The sequence below is a fragment of the Zalophus californianus genome, chromosome 5 (assembly GCF_009762305.2).
Source record: "Zalophus californianus isolate mZalCal1 chromosome 5, mZalCal1.pri.v2, whole genome shotgun sequence".
NCBI lineage: Eukaryota > Metazoa > Chordata > Mammalia > Carnivora > Otariidae > Zalophus > Zalophus californianus.
Genome location: NC_045599.1, coordinates 107,040,898 through 107,061,721, shown reverse-complemented (window position 1 = coordinate 107,061,721; position 20,824 = coordinate 107,040,898).

Below are 20,824 nucleotides of genomic sequence, written 5' to 3'. Positions count from 1 at the left end.
ACCTTATAGAGAGTATAATTATAAGGTGATTTGGCAAATGCTCCATGATCTCTCAGTATGGTTGAATGACCTTAGGATACTTGATCTTGTGACTCAGAAACTGTTGAATGTACTATCTCACAAAATTTAATCCCCCTCCTCCAAAAATCTTTCAGAATGTAACAACAAAACAGTAGTAATGACAACATCAAGTGCCCGGTGAGTATTCACTGTCTTTGAGATGCTTGGTAATTTTTTTTTTTCCAAATCAATTATTTCTTCTGTGTCAGGTATTATGCTTAGTTCTGTAAATACACTTAGTTTTCCTTAAATAAACTTATTTCTTTAAATAAATTCCTTTAGTTTAGAATAATTTTAGATTTCAGAAGAATTGTAATGATAGTATAAAAGATTCTCATATACCCCATAGAGTCACCCTTACCTTGTACATATTTTTAAATGTAATTCTAAGAATAAACCTAGAGATGAGTATTGTCATCTTGTTGTTGTTACTAAGTTTAAGATTTCTTTGCAGTGTTTTTGTCTTTAGAGTGTTTGTCACCAAGAAAGTTACTTATATTACCTACTTTGTATCGATAGTTATGTCATCAATTTGTTAGAGTTAAATTTATTTCCTCTTTGTCTTTTGTGCTAGGTATCGCTTTCAAATCATTTTAAGTTAATTTTTTGAAAATGTAAAATACTTCTAGGTTTAGAATTAAAACTAGGGGGCGGAGCAAGATGGTGGAGGAGTAGGAGACCTGGATTTCGTCTAGTCTCAGGAATTCAGCTGAATAGGGATCAAACCATTCTGAACACCTACGAACTCAACAGGAGATCGAAGAGAAGAATAGCAACAACACTCTGAACAGAAAAGTGACCACTTACTGGAAGGTAGGACGTGCGGAGAAGTGAATCCGAGGCGATATTCGGGAGGTTAGACGGCGGGGGAGGGGGCCTCCGTCGGCCGCTTCTGGCAAGTGATAGAGCTGCGGAGCACAAAATCGGAACTTTTAGAAGTCGGCTCTGCTGAGGGACATCGCTCCAGTGGCTAAGTGGGAGGTGGAACCCTTGCGGGACAGTGTGGTCTCAGGACCCTCGGGGTCACAGAAAGACCGGGGGTGCCTGAGTGCGGCAGAGCTCCCAGGTATCGGAGCGGGGAAGCCGGCTGCAGAGACGGAGCTGAGGCGCAGGCTCTCAGCTTGGGGTTGCCATAGACTCTGATCCGCGGCCCAGTTAGGCCACTGCTCCTCCAGCAGGGACCCAACAAGCGGCAGATCCGGGGAGACCCCCCCTTCCTCCCCCGGGAGGAGCGGTGTGGGAGCGCACCACGGGCATCTGCTGGGTTTGGAGACTCTACAAGGGGTGGGGTGCCAGAGATAGAAACGCTCGGTCACAGGGCCCGGTGAGCACGGAGTGCGGCCGGAGACTGGGGACACGGCAGTGACTGGCTGCTTTTCTCTGGGGGCGCACTGAGGAGCAGAGCCCTGAGTTCTTGCCTCCTCTGGGGCGGAGATTGGGAGGCCGCCATTTTCACTGTTGTCCTTCAAAGCCATCCGGAAAGCTTGCAGGGAACAAAAGCTCCTGAGAACAAACCCGAGCAGCTTGCTTAGCCGGGACGACAAGGGCGGGGCAGTTCCGCCTCCCACAAAGACATTTGGGAATGACGGCAACAGGCCCCTCCCCCAGAAGATCAGCATGAACAGCCAGCAAGCCAAGACAAAGTTTACCAATCAATGAGAATGGGAGAACTCCAGCACTAGGGGAATACTGCACATAGAATTCATGGCTTTTTTTACCATGATTCATTAGTTTTTCAAAGTTAATTTTTTTAACTGTTTTTTTAATTTTTCTTTTTTCCTTTTTCAACCAACATCTTATCAATCCCTTTTTTTAAAAAAACATTTTTTATTTTTCATTTTTAGAGTCATATTTTATCCCTTCATAGTAGTTACCCTTATTTTTGGCATTGTTATATATATAAGTTGTTCTCTTTAAAATTTTGAGATACAGTTTCTTCTAACAGATCAAAATATACCCTAAATCACTAGTGTATGGCCTTGTTCTAGTCTCCTGCCTGATCACATTCTCTCCCTTTTTTTTTTATCTTCTTCTTTTTTTTTTCAAACAACTTCTTATCGTATCACTCCTGTTATAAAATCTTTTATAATTTTCATCCTTACAGTCATCTTCCATCCCTTCATTGTATCAACCCTTATTTTATACATATATAAGTCTTTCTTCCGTTAAAATTTTAGGAGGCACTTTTTTCTAACAGACCAAAAAACGCCCAAAATCCGTGCAGCACTGATCTATACACTAGCCTGATCATATTTGATCATATTCGGTTTTTTTTTGTATTGTTGTGTTTTTGTTTTTAATCTTTTTCTTTTTTTTTTTTTCTTTCTTTTTTCTTTCTTTCCCATTCTTTGCCCCGGGTTTCAGGTCTTTTCTGATTTGTATAGAGTATATTTGCTGGGGACGTTGTTAACCTGTTAGCATTTTGTTCTCTCATTCATCTATTCTCCTCTGGACAAAATGACAGGACGAAAAAATCACCTCAGCAAAAAGAACAAGAGAGTACCGTCAGCCAGGGACCTACTCAATACGGACATTAGTACAATGTCGGACCTAGAGTTCAGAATCATGATTTTAAAGATACTAGCTGGGCTTGAAAAAAGCGTGGAAGTTATTAGAGAAACCCTTTCTAGAGAAATAAAATAACTAAAATCTAACCAAGTCGAAATCAAAAACGCTATTAATGAGGTGCAATCAAAAATGGGGGCACTAACTGCTAGGATAAATGAGGCAGAAGAGAGAATCAGCGATATAGAAGACCAAATGATGGACAATAAAGAGGCTGAGAAAAAGAGAGAGAAACAACTACAGGTTCACGAGGGCAGAATTCGAGAGATAAGCGATAAGATAAGACGAAACAACATTAGAATAATTGGGATCCCAGAAGAAGAAGAAAGAGAGAGAGGGGCAGAAGGTACATTGGAGCAAATTATAGCAGAGAACTTCCCTAATGTGAGGAAGGAAACAGGCATCAAAATCCAGGAGGCACAGAGAACCCCTCTCAAAATCAATAAAAATAGGTCAACACCCCGACATCTAATAGTAAAACTTACGAGTCTTAGAGACAAAGAGACAATCCTGAAAGCAGCTCGGGAGAAGACATATGTAACCTACAATGGTAGAAATATTAGATCGGCAATGGACCTATCCACAGAGACCTGGCAGGCCAGAAAGGACTGGCATGATATCTTCAGAGCAGTAAACGAGAAAAATAGGCAGCCAAGAATACTATATCCAGCTAGGCTGTCATTGAAAATAGAAGGAGAGATAAAAAGCTTCCAGGACAAACAAAAACTAAAGGAATTTGCAAACACAAAACCAGCCCTCCAAGAAATCTTGAAAGGGGTCCTCTAAACAAAGAGAGAGCCTAAAAGCAGCACAGATCAGAAAGGAACAGAGACAATATACAGTAACAGTCACCTTACAGGCAATACAATGGCACTAAATTTATACCTTTCAATAGTTACCCTGAATGTAAATGGGCTAAATACCCCATTCAAAAGACACAGGCTCTCAGATTGGATTAAAAAAACAAGACCCATCGATATGCTGTCTGCAAGAGACTCATTTTAGACCGAAAGACACTTCCAGATTGAAAGTGAGGGGGTGCAAAACCATTTACCATGCTAATGGACACCAAAAGAAAGCTGGGGTGGCAATCCTTATATCAGACAAATTAGATTTTAAACCAAAGACTGTAATAAGGGATGAGGAAGGACACTACATCCTACTTAAAAGGTCTATCCAACAAGAAGATCTAACAATTGTAAATATCTTTGCCCCGAACATGGGAGCAGCCAATTATATAAGGCAATTAATAACAAAAGCGAAGAAACACATTGACAGCAATACAATAATAGTGGGGGACTTTAACACCCCCCCTGACTGAAATGGACAGATCATCTAAGCAAGAGATCAACAAGGAAATAAAGACTTAAATGACACACTGGACCAAATGGACTTCACAGACATATTCAGAACATTCCATCTCAAGGCAACGGAATACACATTCTTCTCTAGTGCCCATGGAACATTCTCCAGAATTGATCACATCCTAGGTCACAAATCAGGTCTCAACCGGTACCAAAACATTGGGATTATTCCCTGCATATTTTCAGACCACAATGCTTTGAAACTAGAACTCAATCACAAGAGGAAAGTTGGAAAGAACTCAAAATACATGGAGGCTAAAGAGCATCCTACTAAGGAATGAATGGGTCAACCAGGAAATTAAAGAAGAATTTAAAAAATTCATGGAAACCAATGAAAATGAAAACACAACTGTTCAAAATCTTTGGGATGCAGCAAAGTCAGTCCTGAGAGGAAAGTATATAGCAATACAAGCCTTTCTCAAGAAACAAGAAAGGTCTCAAATACACAACCTATCCCTACACCTAAAAGAGCTGGAGAAAGAACATCAAATAAAGCCTAAACCCAGCAGGAGAAGAGAAATAATAAAGATCAGAGCAGAAATCAATGAACTAGAAACCAAAAGAACAGTAGAACAGATCAACGAAACTAGGAGCTGGTTCTTTGAAAGAATTAACAAGATTGATAAACCCTTGGCCAGACTGATCCAAAAGAAAAGAGAAATGACCCAAATCAACAAAATCATGAATGAAAGAGGAGAGATCACAACCAACACCAAAGAAATACAAACAATTATAAGAACATATTATGAGCAACTCTATGCCAGCAAATTAGATAACCTGGAAGAAATGGGTGCATTCCTAGAGATGTATCAACTACCAAAATTGAACCGGGAAGAAATAGAAAACCTGAACAGACCTATAACCACTAAGGAAATTGAAGCAGTCATCAAAAATCTCCAAACAAACAAAAGCCCAGGGCCAGATGGCTTCCCAGTGGAATTCTATGAGACATTTAAAGAGAATTAATACCTATTCTCCTGAAACTGTTCCAAAAAAATAGAAATGAAAGGAAAACTTCCAAACTCATTTTATGAGGCGAGCATTACCTTGATCCCAAAACCAGACAAAGACCCCATCAAAAAGGAGAACTACAGATCAATATCCTTGATGAACATGGATGTAAAAATTCTCACCAAAATACTAGCCAGTAGGGTCCAACAGTACATTAAAAGGATTATTCACCATGACCAAGTGGGATTTATCCCTGGGCTGCAAGGCTGGTTCAACATCCGCAAATCAATCAACATGATACAATACATTAACAAAAGCAAGAACAAGAATCATATGATCCTCTCAATAGATGCAGAAAAAACATTTGACAAAGTACAGCATCCTTTCTTGATCAAAACTCTTCAGAGTATAGGGATAGAGGGTACATACCTCAAGATCATAAAAGCCATCTATGAAAAACCTACAGCGAATATCATTCTCAATGGGGAAAAGCTGAGAGCTTTTCCCCTAAGGTCAGGAACACGGCAGGGATGTCTACCATCACCACTGCTATTCAACATAGTATTAGAAGTCCTAGTCACAGCAATCAGACGACAAAAAGAAATCAAAGGCATCCAAATCAGCAAAGAGGAAGTCAAACTCTCACTCTTTGCAGATGATATGATACTGTATGTGGAAAACCCAAAAGACTCCACCCCAAAACTGCTAGAACTCATACAGGAATTCAGTAAAGTAGCGGGCTATAAAATCAATGCACAGAAATCAGTGGCATTCCTATACACCAACAACAAGACAGAAGAGAGAGAAATTAAGGAGTCGATCCCATTTACAATTGCACCCAAACCCATAAGATACATAGGAATAAATCTAACCAAAGAGGCAAAGGATCTGTACTCAGAAAACTATAAAATACTCATGAAAGAAATTGAAGAAGACACAAAGAAATGGAAAAACGTTCCATGCGCTTGGATTGGAAGAACAAACATTGTGAAGATGTCAATGCTACCTAGAGCCATCTACACATTCAATGCAATCCCCATCAAAATACCATCCACTTTTTTCAAAGAAATGGAACAAATAATTCTAAAATCTGTATGGAACCAGAAAAGACCTCGAATAGCCAGAGGAATGTTGAAAAAGAAAAGCAAAGCTGGCGGCATCACAATTCCGGACTTCCAGCTCTATTACAAAGCTGTCATCATCAAGACAGTATGGTACTGGCACAAAAACAGACACATAGATCAGTGGAACAGAATCGAGAGCCCAGAAATGGACCCTCAACTCTATGGTCAACTAATCTTCCAGAAAGCAGGAAAGAATGTCCCATGGAAAAAAGACAGTATCTTCAACAGTAGGTGTTGGGAAAATTGGACAGCCACATGCAGAAGAATGAAACTGGACCATTTCCTTACACCACACACAAAAATAGACTCCAAATGGTTGAAAGACCTAAACGTGAGACAGGAGTCCATCAAAATCCTAAAGGAGAACACAGGTAGCAACCTCTTCGACCTCAGCCACAGCAACTTCTTCCTAGAAACATTGCCAAAAGCAAGGGAAGCCAGGGCAAAAACGGACTATTGGGATTTCAGCAAGATAAAAAGCTTTTGCACAGCAAAAGAAACAGTCCACAAAACCAAAAGACAACCGACAGAATGGGAGAAGATATTTGCAAATGACATATCAGATAAAAGGCTAGTATCCAAAATCTATAAAGAACTTATCAAACTCAACACCCAAAGAACAAATAATCCAGTCAAGAAATGGGCAGAAGACATGAACAGACATTTCTGCAAAGAAGACATCCAAATGGCCAACAGACACATGAGAAAGTGCTCAACATCGCTCGGCATCAGGGAAATCCAAATCAAAACCTCAATGAGATACCACCTCACACCAGTCAGAATGGCTGAAATTAACAAGTCAGGAAACGACAGATGTTGGCGGTGATGTGGAGAAAGGGGAACCCTCCTACACTGTTGGTGGGAATGCAAGCTGGTGCAACCACTCTGGAAAACAGTATGGAGGTTCCTCAAACAGTTGAAAATAGAGCTACCATATGATCCAGCAATTGCACTACTGGGTATTTACCCCAACGATGCAAATGTAGGGATCCGAAGGGGTACGTGCACCCCAATGTTTATAGCAGCAGTGTCCACAATAGCCAAATTGTGGAAAGAGCCAAGATGTCCATCGACAGATGAATGGATAAAGAAGAGGTGGTATCTATACACAATGGAATATTATGAAGCCATCAAAAGGAATGAGATCTTCCCATTTGCAACAATGTGGATGGAAATGGAGGGTGTTATGCTGAGTGAAATAAGTCAGTCAGAGAAAGACATGTATCCTATGACCTCACTGATATGAGGAATTCTTAATCTCAGGAAACAAACTGAGTGTTGCTGAGTGGTGGGGGTGGGAGGGATGGGGTGGCTGGGTGATAGACATTGGGTAGGGTATGTGCTATGGTGAGCACTGTGAATTGTGCAAGACTGTTGAATCACAGATCTGTACTTCTGAAACAAATAATGCAAGATATGTTAAGAAAAAAGAAAAAGAAGAAGATAGCAGGAGGAGAAGAATGAAGGGGAGTAAGTCGGAGGTGTAGACGAACCATGAGAGAAGATGGACTCTGAAAAACAAACGGAGGGTTCTAAAGGGGAGGGGGGGTGGGGTGATGGGTTAGCCTTTTGATGAGTATTAAGGAGGGCACGTTCTGCGTGGAGCACTGGGTGTTATGCACAAACAATCCTGGAACACTACATGAAGAACTAATGATGTAATGTATGGTGATTGACATAACAATAAAAAAATTAAAAAAAAAAAACAGAAAAGAAGGGCCATATGCACCCTAATACTCACAGTAGCCAAAATGTGGAAAGAGCCAAGATGCCCTTCAACAGATGAATGGATAAAGAAGATGTGGTCCATATATACAATGGAATATTACTCAGCCATCAGAAAGGATGAGTACCCACCATTTGCATCAACATGGATGGGACTGGAGGAGATTATGCTAAGTGAAATAAGTCAAGCAGAGAAAGTCAATTATCGAATGGTTTCACTTATTTGTGGAACATAAGGAATAGCATGGAGGACATTAGGAGAAGGAAGAGAAAATGAAGGGAAATCAGAGGGAGAATTGAACCATGAGAGACTACGGACTCTGAGAAACAAACTGAGGGTTCTAGAGGGGAGGGGGGTGGGGGGATGGGTTAGCCCAGGGATGGGTATTAAGGAGGGCATGTACTGCATGGAGCACTGGGTGTTATACAAAAACAATGAAGTGTGGATCACTACATCAAAAACTAATGATGTATTGTATGGTGAGTTACATAATAAAATAAAATTAAAAAAAAAGAATTAAAACTAAATAAAAAGGTGTACTGAGAAATGTCTCATTTCATCTTTATTTTTTCTACTTTGTTCCAATATTTCCATAGGTAATGATTTTATTATTTTCTAATTTATTGATAGTGTGTATATTCAAATGTGTGCTACAAATATATACACATATTTATGCATGTACTTATATACATATATATACATTTAAATGTATATACATGCTTAAATTGACCCTTAATTTTTTACTCAGAAAGTAAACCTGATTGATATTCATTCACACCTTGATATTTTTACTTAAGAGTATATTTTGGAAACTACTCCATATTTGTTCATAAAGATTTTCTTATTTCTGTGTTATGGCTATCTAATACTCTGTAGTATGAAGTTATTATCGTATATTTGACCAGTCTTCTATGGTTAGACATATTGGTTTTTCCTAATATTATGCTGTCACAATTACTGTCACAATAAATATGCCACAAGGTTTTGTGCATATGTTTAATTCTTGTGGAAATATATTTTAGATAAACTTCTAGATTACTGGATCAAAAGATGAATTCATAAAGCGTTCTGTTGGATATGCGAAGTTCTTCGTAGTTGTGGGATCATTATATCCTCCAACTGATAGTATAGAAGATTATTGGTTTCCCTACGGCTTCAGCAACATAATTTTTGGTTAGACTCTTACATGTGGCCAGTCTGATAGGTAAGAAATATTAAAAATAATTTTAATTAATAAAAATGAGTGTGGTTAATTGGCTTTGTGCATCATTTTGGAAATTAAATTTTTGCCAAATAGATGACATCTCTGCATTCAACCTAAAAGTGTAATAGATCTTGTGTACTGTAGCTTTGAAAATGGATAATTTTGTTCATTTGTAGAAAGACTTTTTCTTTGTGTCAGTTTTTCTTAGAGTGTTTGTATGATGCATATCATATAGATAATGTCCAAAAGGAACAAGTCAGTTTTTACATGAAAGTGCATTGTATTATTCAAAGGTGACTCTCTACGCTCTTGAAAAGGTTAATAGTTTTTTTTTTTTCTTTTAAAGCCCTTAGTCACATGTCTACAGGCATGATTATCAGGACAATTGAATGATAAGACCTAAACTGAAATGTTTGTTCTATCAAAAAGATTTTAATAAAACATAATTTTATTGGTGAACATATCCTTTGGAGCTTGCCAACTATGTTTTATTTGAAATGTAATTAGAAAGAATGATTTAGGTCAGAGAAGCCTCTGCTTGCAGATGTCCTTTGGACATTTTAGTTTCCACCATTTTAAAAATGGCAAAAATCAGCTGAATGAATAGGTATGACCCCTTCTACTCTTCAGCTCTGATAGCTTTAATATGTTTTTGATTCACTCGATATAATTTTTTAAAAAGCAATGCATTGTAACAGGACAAAAATTCAGTAAAGTAAGCAAGGAAGAGACATGGATTTTGGTCCTAGCACTGTTCTTTATAACCTAAAGCAAGTCATTTTATATTTCGGGATCTTAATTTTTGCCACTTCTAAAACGGGAGCAGTTTGGAGTAGTTGATCTTTAATGTCCTTTATAGTTTCAAAATGTATTCTTGATTCAAACTATACTATCATTCTTTACTTTCTATGTTTAACCCATGGCACTTCTATAGGGAATATCTAAGTCTACATCAAAATTAGATTATTGTTGAACTTCCCAAATCTTTCCCCAAATTATTTGAAAATCAATTGCATATATGTAGTCTATTGATTATAATGTGCCATAGAAGTTTGAAAAGTGTGGAATAAAGAGAGTACCATTCTAAAATTACAGGTAGAAACCAGAGGTAGATAAAAACTTGTTTATTGATCCATCTTCATTTGTTGTGTGCTTACCACTGTAGGAACTAGTCACCTTGATAACTGTCTTTTTTCATTCAGAAAAATCAAAAAGTGAGGTAAGAGAAATGGTCATTATGTTTACTTATATCACTTTATTTATTAAAGTGTTTTTGAGACCCTCCATATAAAAACATGTTTTTAGATGTTAAAAAATTAGACATAAAGCTCAGCATTATTAATAAGCATGCAGCTTAACTTGAGAGAGATAAAAAGTACATGGAGGAATTGTGAGCATAAATTCTAAAAATGCAAATTATATTTACCATGTAAGGGAACACTTAGAATAGGTAGAATTAATCCAAGAAGATTTCTTAGATGAGGAAAACTTAGTGCAAGACTTGAAGTGTGGGATTTGAAGTGAGTCAGTCTCCTTCTCACTACAGACTGAGGCTCCATTTTTTTCTCTCTAATTTGGTTATAAAGTGATCCATAGTAGAGAGCAAATGCAATCAACTTCAGACCTATTTTAGGCTTTAGTTACTATATATTGATAAATAATCAAAATAAGGTCATTTGTGTCAGGTGACTCTGAAACTCCCATGAGTTCCTATACATCCTCTGCCTTTTGGAGTTGATGGACATAGCCATCATTTTAAGTAGTTCCTAGGAAGGACTAGAAGCACTTATATTTCAGCACCTCGGAGAGCTACCAGTGAATGGGGTTGTGTAGTTTTATCTATTAACCATTCAAAGGATTTGGGACTACCTGGTTCCATTGAAAATATTGACTGGACTTCTTGAAGGGAAGTTTCTTCCTACTCTCTACACCCAACAACTGTACATGTGCCTTAAAATATTTAACAATTTCTCTACTGATAAATATAATTTCATTGTTGCTCTTACAATTATTTGTTCACTAATCATTTTTGTACACATGTTATTTTGCCCTATTGCTTTTGCTTCTGTGAAGATAAACTCCTAAATTTGAACTACTAGATTGGTTTGTTTCTGTAAGCATCTTTATAAAGCCAAGGCAATACTTATTTTATTCCCATCTGTCTCTTATGCCACCACCCATGAGTCTTCTACATTATACCTAGCACTTGCAAAATGAGGTGTGAGCTTTTTCAAAAGAGACATGCATTTGATACAGTTTTATAATTTGTATTCTGTCATACTAGTCTCAGCTCTTAAACACATTTTGTCATAGGGATGAGGTACATATATTTTGAGGAATTCCAGAAAAAAAAAATACCTTAATGATGTGAGTTCTGGAAAAAAAAAAATTAAAGCAAGTATAATCAAATGAATGTAATACTTTAATATTAAGGGTTCTATGACCAAAAAAGTATTAGCATGATTGAAAACAGGATGCATGTTTTTTTAAACAATGGAATCTCTAAAAGTGGCATGCTATTTTAAATACACTTCCGTAAAGTGTCTTGATGTCAGGCTTCATTCAATCATGAAGAAAAAATTTAATTTTTTAATACTGTAGTGAAATATATTTTGGTTTTAAAGATTACCTAAAAATAAAATCCTAATCTTTTAAAAGAGTATAATATTACCACACATTCACAGATCAGCGTGAAACAATACTAGCCATGAATTTTCTAAGCTAACCATCAATTTTTTTTTCTTTTTTTAACTTTTTTTTTCTTTTCGGTTTTCTATGGAATTGAATTTCTAGAACAAGGAATAGATGTGGGGTAATCTTATAATGGATTTTAAATTCCCTTTAAATATTACTATTTTTGCACAAAAAAATCAGTTCTGGTTTATCTCTATTTACATAGGTAACAGCTAAGAAAGCTTTAACCTAGAGATACTTGACCTTTTGAATTCTGATAAATTTAACTCCCTCAATTTTTTTTCAGTGAGGCAGAATATAAATAAATGTAAAAATAGATGTTAATTTTTTGACCCATACATACCAAGCAACAGAGAGAGTAACAGGTACCTTAATAATGTAAAAATAAGTATGTATCTCTAATGATATGTGTCGGGGGAGAGGGTTTTTTTTTTTTTTAGTATTTCTTCAACTATGTATTTTATGTATTCATCATCAAAATAATGGCCAAAATCTTGTAATGATTAGCCTAACGAAGAAAAGAATCTATTAATAGAATTTTAACATTAATAATGGTGTTATATTTACTAAAATGATGTTTTTGTATTGTCATTCAAACAACATGAAAGATATTACATCAACCACTGCCTGAAGAAGAAAAAAGAAAAGAAAGAAGAGACAAGATGAGTCGGATTTACTTTAAGGCTGGCTAGAAAGAAAATTGCCATATATTTGCTAGCACCTTACTTTTTTATAGAATAGCAACAGTTTAATAGAACTTATCAAATTTTGAGGCTGGGATGGAATGATGTTATGGCCAACAATTTCTATTTGGCAAAATTTAGTTTAGCCAAAATTTAGTTTAGCCAACTTCAATTTACTAAATTGGAATTTTGCTGAAATGGCTATTGTTGCCTAAACCCTTTTCTGAAGTCTTTGTGAGGCTGACCGGAGTCTGTGTGAAAAAGGCCAGAGTCATGAGTTGGATCTTATTCTATTCCCTTAATCATCTCTGTACAACTACCCACAGCTTTCATTTTTGTAGTTTTCAAAACTCTGTCTACCAGTGGGTGAAAGAATGGCTTATTCTCTATTCCCTCTGTACGTACACTCATTCTGGCAATATAAATAATAAGTGCATTAGTATATTTATATGGTTTTCATGCTTATCCATGTCAGACCATAAATTTCATGAAAGAAAAGAAACATGTTCTATTTTCCCCGCTTCGTTGAGATCTATTGACATATAACATTTTATAAGTTTAAGGTGTACATCATGTTGATTTGATAAACATATATTTTGAAAAAGTTAACCATCACTGCATTAACTCCATATCAGTCGCATCAAATAATTACCATTTCTTATTGGTTGTGAGAAAATTTCAGGTTTATTTTCTTAGCAACTTTCAAGTATGTAACACTATTACTAACTATTATCACCATGCTCTATATTAGATCCCCAGATCTTACTCTTTTTTCTAACTGGAAGTTTGTAATCTTTGACCAACATCTCCCCATTTCCCCCACCTCCCTGCCCCTGGTAACCACCATTCTACTCTCTGAGTTCAGCTTTGTCAGATTATATGTATAAGTGATATGACACAGTATTTTTCTTTCTCTGACTTATTTCACTTAGCAGAGTGAGTGTCCTCAAGGTCCATCCATGTTGTCACAGATGCTATGCTCTCTTTATATTTAAACCACTCACATTTCCATCCTCATTCCATAGGACCTAGCAGAGTGTTTTCTACGTAGCATACTTGCCCCTCTCCACTCACTGATGCATTTACTTACTGTCCTGTCTTGTAATTACCCTATTAATAGATGTTAGATCAAAAGAAATGAGACAGCAATAAGGAAGAAATGTACTTTAATCATAAATGATTCTGGGTAGTTTCTCTCTCTCTTGTTCACTCTCCCCCCCACCCCTTTCTCTCTCCTTCCCTCCCTCTCTCTTTCTGTCTTTGTCTCTCTCTGTCTCTTTTATGACACTATTTGGTTGGGATTTTTAAAGCTGTATTTCAAGAGACCTGGATTCTTCCTTTGTGGCCTTGTGAAATGTATTGGATCCTTATCTACTTTAATTTCTTCATATTTAAACGGCACTCATATCTGTTTACTTTTCCCTGTAAGAGCAGAGAGTAAGGATAAAATTAGGTAAGAGTTGTGAAAATGCCGTAAAAAATTTAAAAAACAATTTGGTAAAATTAAAAAGCTAAACACATTGTTCGTATACATAGACGTACAAACACATATGTATGTATATATGTGTATATATATGCAAATTTTTTTAATTGAGACAGAATTTCCATTCTGATAATCAGATCCTAAATTAAACTGACTTACTGTGTTAGAAAAACATTCTGAATCTGATTTTTTTTTTTTTATAATTCCTGCCCTGAGAAAAAAATACTTCACACATGCTTTAGGATCACCATGTCTGTTAAAATGAGACTTGTGATTTGAATAGCTAAGCTTCATTCATTGAGAAGTGGCTGCAACTCTAATACTTTATTGAGGTCAGACTAAAAGTAGAAGCCAAGGCCTTATTTATGTTGCTATCTCTTAGTGACATAGCTACAAATACCATTTCTGCCATCTAGATCTTAGTTGATTTAAGGACAAGTGAAGTCAGCCATAAGATTTAGTAATGGTGGAAATAGTTGATTATCTCATCTGTTTCTGTAGCTTTCAAAGTTAGCCCTATATAAGGGAAGTATTTTAGATCAAAACATGCAGAGTACAATTCACAAAATACCAAGGCAACTAATGCACATTTTGCTATGGTAGCAACAATGCCAATTTAAAATATGACATTTGTCTTTAAATTCCCAGGGGTAGGATTACCATGTTTGAAGTCTTAGGCTGGTTCAATTCCTCTGTAGATTTTAATGAATTCTGGAAGCAGAATATAGGACAAAATAAATATCCACCACACATTGCTGCCTTCAGTTAAAATCTGGCATCATTTTTATAAGTATTTGAGAATTCACACATACTGGAGCTGTCATGGTGATTCAAAGTTTGGGGAAAGAGCATTTCCAGTTTTGTTATTTGCTTTGCAAAGCTTGTCCTTTATGAGTATGTGTTTTTGGAGTTTTACTGCTACAGGATCTGTACCTTAGGTTTCCGATCCGTACTTCAGAATTCTAGCTAGTATGGGAGTTTGTCCATTTTGATATTGTGAGTGTTTGTGTGTGCTTAAATCTTAACATGCCCTGGTGTTAATGGATTCACTCATGTGTCCAACAGAGTCTATCAAGTAGAGCAGCTTTTTGTGATTTTATCACTATAAATCAGTAGCTTTGGGTACAGGCATGAAGTATCTACTGAAAATAATCAGAAAATAGAATTGTTTCTTTAAAAAACATTAGTAAGCGATGGTATGAATGGTGGACTAGATATGCCAGTTACAGATATGTAATAAAAGTAACTATAGTAATCACAACAATAATGGGAATTGCATTATGTTTATTATACTCATACTTTTTGGAGATTTATCGGATTATAGGGAATGAAATTCCTAGAGATAATGGCATAACAAAACCATTAGGTTAATATCAAAGTTTTTTTTTTTTTAAGTGTGTTTTAAGCAGGTTACAAACAGTATCTACTAATCCTCATAACAAAATTGTGAATCAAATGGTGTTATTCCCGGTTGCAAACAAGTTTCAGGGAGATTAAATAACTTGCCCAAGGATCTGCAATTACTGTAGGACAGGCCTGGTACTAAGAGCTAGACCAGACTGATTTTCAACTCTATAATTTTAACTCTTGTCATTTTCTTAGAAAAAAATGGTTGAAACAAATGGCAGCTAAAGAGACGAAGACTCTGAAGTGTGTGTGAACTGGAAATGCTCTAGGAGCTAGGATGATGAAATGGTTGAGCTCTTTCTTCATGGTTCCATATGGCATAACTAGGACCCATGAGCAGATGTTGCAAGGAGGCAAATTTCAGTCCTGATATTTTTATTTAAAAAATGGGGAGTTTCTTGCACAAGGAATGAGCTCACTGTCATCAGAAATGATTGTTCTTAGACTGCAGACAAAAGTCAAGTAGAAGAGGTTCTCATGGGAACAGAGATATTGTGCTAGATGATTTCTAAACTTCTATCCACTGCCAAGATTCCCCATTTTAAATTTTAAGTATTTATTAGTGTCTATTGATGCGGACAAAGCAGAAAATAATAATTTCTACTTCTTGAGCTTCCTACATATAGAGATTTCACCTTATGCTACTCTACTGAATTAGTTAACATTTTCTTTTGGAGGAAAGGAGGGGCAAGTTTTAAGTTCTTACACTGAACATCTTGTGTTAGTTTTTATTGGAGATTATGCTCTGGGAGGTGAGGCACATTTGATTCCTTTGATAATAGATAATTTCAGGTAGAAGTTGGTATTTTGAAGAGCCCTACAGTGAAGTGGTTACCTTTTGAAATGGGATTCTTTCTGGACTTGTTTTTCTGAAATTTTTACAAATTGTACATCTTTTGGGGGAGCATAAAATGGACTGCTCGCCTTTAATGTTAATTGAAATTTCAAAGCAAATAACATTTTTAAATATATACTAAAGCAGGAGGAAGATAGTTATTTGACTTTTAAAGAGACATAAGTAGTAAAAATCATACATCATTTGATTTCATTGGAAATTGTTGGGCCCATCTGCTTAAAATATTTTTTTTTCCTACATAGTGTGAAAAATAAAAGACCATTTAGGTCACCTTGCTTGTCAATCATGTTTTACTTATAATTTGTTTTGTTTAGTGGACTTCCTCCATCTTAAAGATTCTCATATGCCTCCCTGGTCAACCACTACCAGCAACCCCCGACCCTCCCATGTACTATTATTGAGATCTTTTGTTCTTAATGTAAATAATAAAATACTTAAGATAACTGAAATTAGCCTCTATATTTATTTGGAAGAATGTAAAGAGGGTGTGAGTGGTTGACAATGGGCAGTGTCTTTTTACTTTGAATGTATGTTTATCAGATGAGGGAGAAAGAGTTGACAAAGTTTATGGGTAGTAAGGAATTTTGACTCTTTGAAGGAACTGAAAGTAATAGCATTCACAGTACAGGATTGTGAAAACTCAGGGCCTGTTGGATAGATTGACTCTGAAGAAGTTGCATTCTCTTAAATAATCAGTGGTGATTGCTGCGTGGGTGTTGAGAGTGGTAGGAGCATATAGAAAGTAGATGCTATGAGAAATTAATAGTACCATTAAGAAAGCCCCCTCTTTAAAAAAGGAAGGCTGCTATGATGTAAGCAAACTGAGTTACATTGGGGTGGTTTAACAAGGAAGAACAATACCCAGAATTCTAAAATGAGGCTGTTAAGGGAAAGTGAGTACATGGTTTTTGACTGTTCAAGGTTTAAGTTGAAAGGTCATAGAGCAGGATTTCAGAAATTGGGCAACACTTTGGACCTGTTGATTTTCTAAAGCAATAATTGATGCAAATGAGGCAGAATGATTGGGAAATAAGTTGGATTTAGTTTGTGCTGACAAGGGCTGGAATACTGTGTTTACAAGAACAGAGAGCGTGGGGCTAACATTAGTGATGCCATGGAAGAGTAAACAGGATGTGGTGACAGATTGAATGCAGAGGGGGAACCTAAATGACATTACTGGCTTGTGGCTAATGTGACAACAAAGCAGCAGGATGTAGATTGTGTGACAGTTGCTTTCTGTCCAAGGACAGCCACGAATGGTACAGTAATCACAACAGGGCATGTCTTTCTAGATAAATCAACATATGTGATAAGGTATGCATCCAATGAAGGTAAAATTGGGGCATACATTAATTAATCCAATTATGATCTGTATCTTCTTTCAGTTCTGGGGTTTTGTAACAAATGTCAACATAGAGAAGTTATGAATTTGTGTTAATGTAACCGTTCTCCTTTATTGAGTGCTCACTTACTATAAAACAGGCATTGTGCTAAGTGGTTTTTTTATGCATTGATTTATTTAATCTGTATAGGTACTATTTTCCCCTCCAGTGTATGGATAGCAACATTGAGGTTTGGGAAGGTAGAGACACTTGTCCAACGTTACACAGCCGGTAAATGGTAGGGCCAGAGTTCAGTCTTCATCGCTCAGACCTAGATCCATTCTCAAGAATTTGGCAGTCTACCTCATAATTAACTTTCTGATCATGACCTACCCTGGAGGCAAAAGCATTATTCTTCAAATAGCTTTTGAGGTGGACATAGCCTGAAGAATAGTGTCCCAGACAAAAGGGGAAGGTATTTGAGCCAAAAAACAAGGATACAAATGATCAGAAGCACATACAGATTTTTAGTGTTCCAACATGACCTCATCATTATTAACATCTACACTCCAATGAAATTTATTTCCAAATTATGGGGGTTATTTTTTTTTTAATTTTTATTTTTTATTAACATGTATTATTTGTTTCAAGGGTACAAGTCTGTGACTCATCAGTCTTACACAATTCACAGTGCTCACAATAGCACATAGCCTCCCCAATGTCCAAATTATGTTTTAGCTCTGATTGGTTACAGTTTCATTTTGTGAAATGGCAGTTTAAAAGAACCAGTAGGTACTGTTGTAACTAGTATATCTCAAATGAACCACAGAATTTGCAATGGGGAGAAGATTGTTATCAAGCAAAAAACAGACAAAATGAAAAATCCGCATGACTGGAGCTCTTGGTAGAAATCTCTTAATGAGTTATCATTCAAACCAGAAAATAAGGATATAAGGATAAATTATATTTTATGTTAGGTTCTTTTGTTTTTAATGAGCAAGTCATTTAACCTATTTGTCTCTATTTTATCATCTCTCTGCAAGGATCTTCATCACTGACCAGCTAATTGAGAACCTCCAATGCAAGCCTATTAAAGCCCACTAGAAACTAATACAGCACTAGCCAGGTGTCAAAGGGGCCCTAGTTTGACAGTTTTTTTTCCTTGGTGTTTCAGAGTTCAGAGCTTGTTGAACTTCAGTATCCAATTAGAGACCTGCTTCTTGACTGAAAATATTCGTTAGTGATAAGAAATCTAGCTATCAAGCTGCCTTGAAATATTAATTTCTTAATACACATAAAGATGGCATGCTGTGAAGATTAATAGGGTGTTTGCTAGCACATGAGACTACAGAAAATCTCTTATGAGCACAATCTGTTGAAAGGACTATTACTTTTATTATTATTAGAATTATAATCATTTATCCCAGTAAGGTATTAGAGAATGCACACGGCCATTTGAGAATCTAAAACAGAAGAATATACAGCACCATGAAATGACATTTTGAGTCTCTCTTAATTTGTCTTCAAGACCACTTACTCAGCATCGGACATGTTTACTGCTGTTGCTAGATCAGAAATAAACAATGTGTTAAGAGAATGAATGCCAAGTTTGCCTATAGTTTCCAAACAACAATTTGATTTTTGATTTTTTTTCATTGGTGTCATTAAAATTTCTGCTGAATTAAAGGGATTGAAGATCAGTATTTACTGAGTAGTTACTATAACTGACAGAAGATAATTTTTTATTTAGACCCCCAAAACAGGGAGGAAGGCAGAAATGATTTAAGAAAACTAGAAAGCTGGGACAGACACTCCCATCTTTTTACTCAGAAAAGTTTTCCAGTTTTATAGAAGAGCAACAACATTTATACCACATGATGTTTTACACAATTGAATGATTTCTCCTGTGTGCGTGTGTGCCTGTGTGTGTGTGTGTGTGTGTGTGTGTTAGAAAGCATGTGTGTGGTGAGGGGGGAGGGGAAAAAGGGGAAAAGGCAGAGGGAGAGAGAATCTTAAACAGGCTCCATGCCCCACACAGGGTCAGATGTGGGGTTCAGTCCCACAGCCCTGAGATCATGACCTGAGCTGAAACCAAGAGTCAGATGCCCAACCTACTGAGCCACTCAGGCACCCTAAATAATTCCTACTTTGATAAGGGAAAGAAATGAGAAGCTGCTGGGTGTTTAGGTCATTGATTTGAAATGATTTCATACACAAGTACTGGAATCAGGATATCAGTGGCAACATTCTCTTATTTGATCTCCAGTGCTTTGCACAATGCTGGGCTTGTCGTATGCACTTAGCAAATGTTTAGTGCCCCAATGAATGAGTTCTGTAAGCCCAGCACAGTTACTGATTATCACCTGTATCATCAATATTCCTAATATGCAAGATATTTGGATATACAAATATTTCTTAAAGTATCAGCTTATGAGTATCCACTGCATGCAAGTAATCAGCTCTGTACAGTTTGCCCCACCTAAACAAGGGATAAAGAAAACAGAAGTCAAGCTGAATTTGAGGTTTTGAGTGGAAATGATTGAGGATAGAAAAGGAAACAAGTAGCCTGGAAGAGGGGTTGTTTCAACAGGGAAGATAGAGGAAAAAATGATGACAGGGATGATGTTGGTTTTGGGCACAACAAATGTAAGAAGCCACCATGATATCCAAGGAGAAAAAACTAGTACCTGATGGTTAGACTTAGCAATAATTGAGATAGCTTAGGTCCCGTCCGTGGAAATGCCCTTCCATGCTTTGTTGGAAGGTGGGTCCTGGTAACCTATTAATAAAATTGAATACAACATAATCTTGGGAAAGTTTATTGGACTAGAGGTTTTACTAGAACAGGATAAGCTGCTCAGATTATCTTGATAATTTGGACTAAGAGTTAAAAACTGGAGTCACAGGAAAGGGTACAAGAGCTGTAGATTCGTATGGAATTGAAGAAGAACGTTAGCACCATGGTAACCTCAATTATAGGCTTAATTCTGTTTGGTGGGAGCAGGACTCATGTATCATACAGACATGCCAATCAGGAGGATGGAAGAATTGCTTTAGAACTTGGCTCTTTGCCTATTCCCCATTCCAGTTCTCAGAGATCACCTTTAACTTCCTATCTTGGGTTTCAGAGTATCACTGTCTTTTCTTGAGAGCTTGAGGTATAGCTTCAGTAATCACCCTCAGAAGCACTATCAGTAGCTTTAGGAATGCCCCTCAGAGGCAATACCAGTCGCCATTGTTAGATTGGGCAACAGAAAAAAGGAAGTCCCCTAATCTGGGCTAAATAAGAGCAATGTGAGTATTTAAAAAGATTCTTCCAAGGAAAAGGACAACCAAGAGTAGAGCTAACACCAGTCCACATTGAAAGTAGTTGAATGTACCCCAG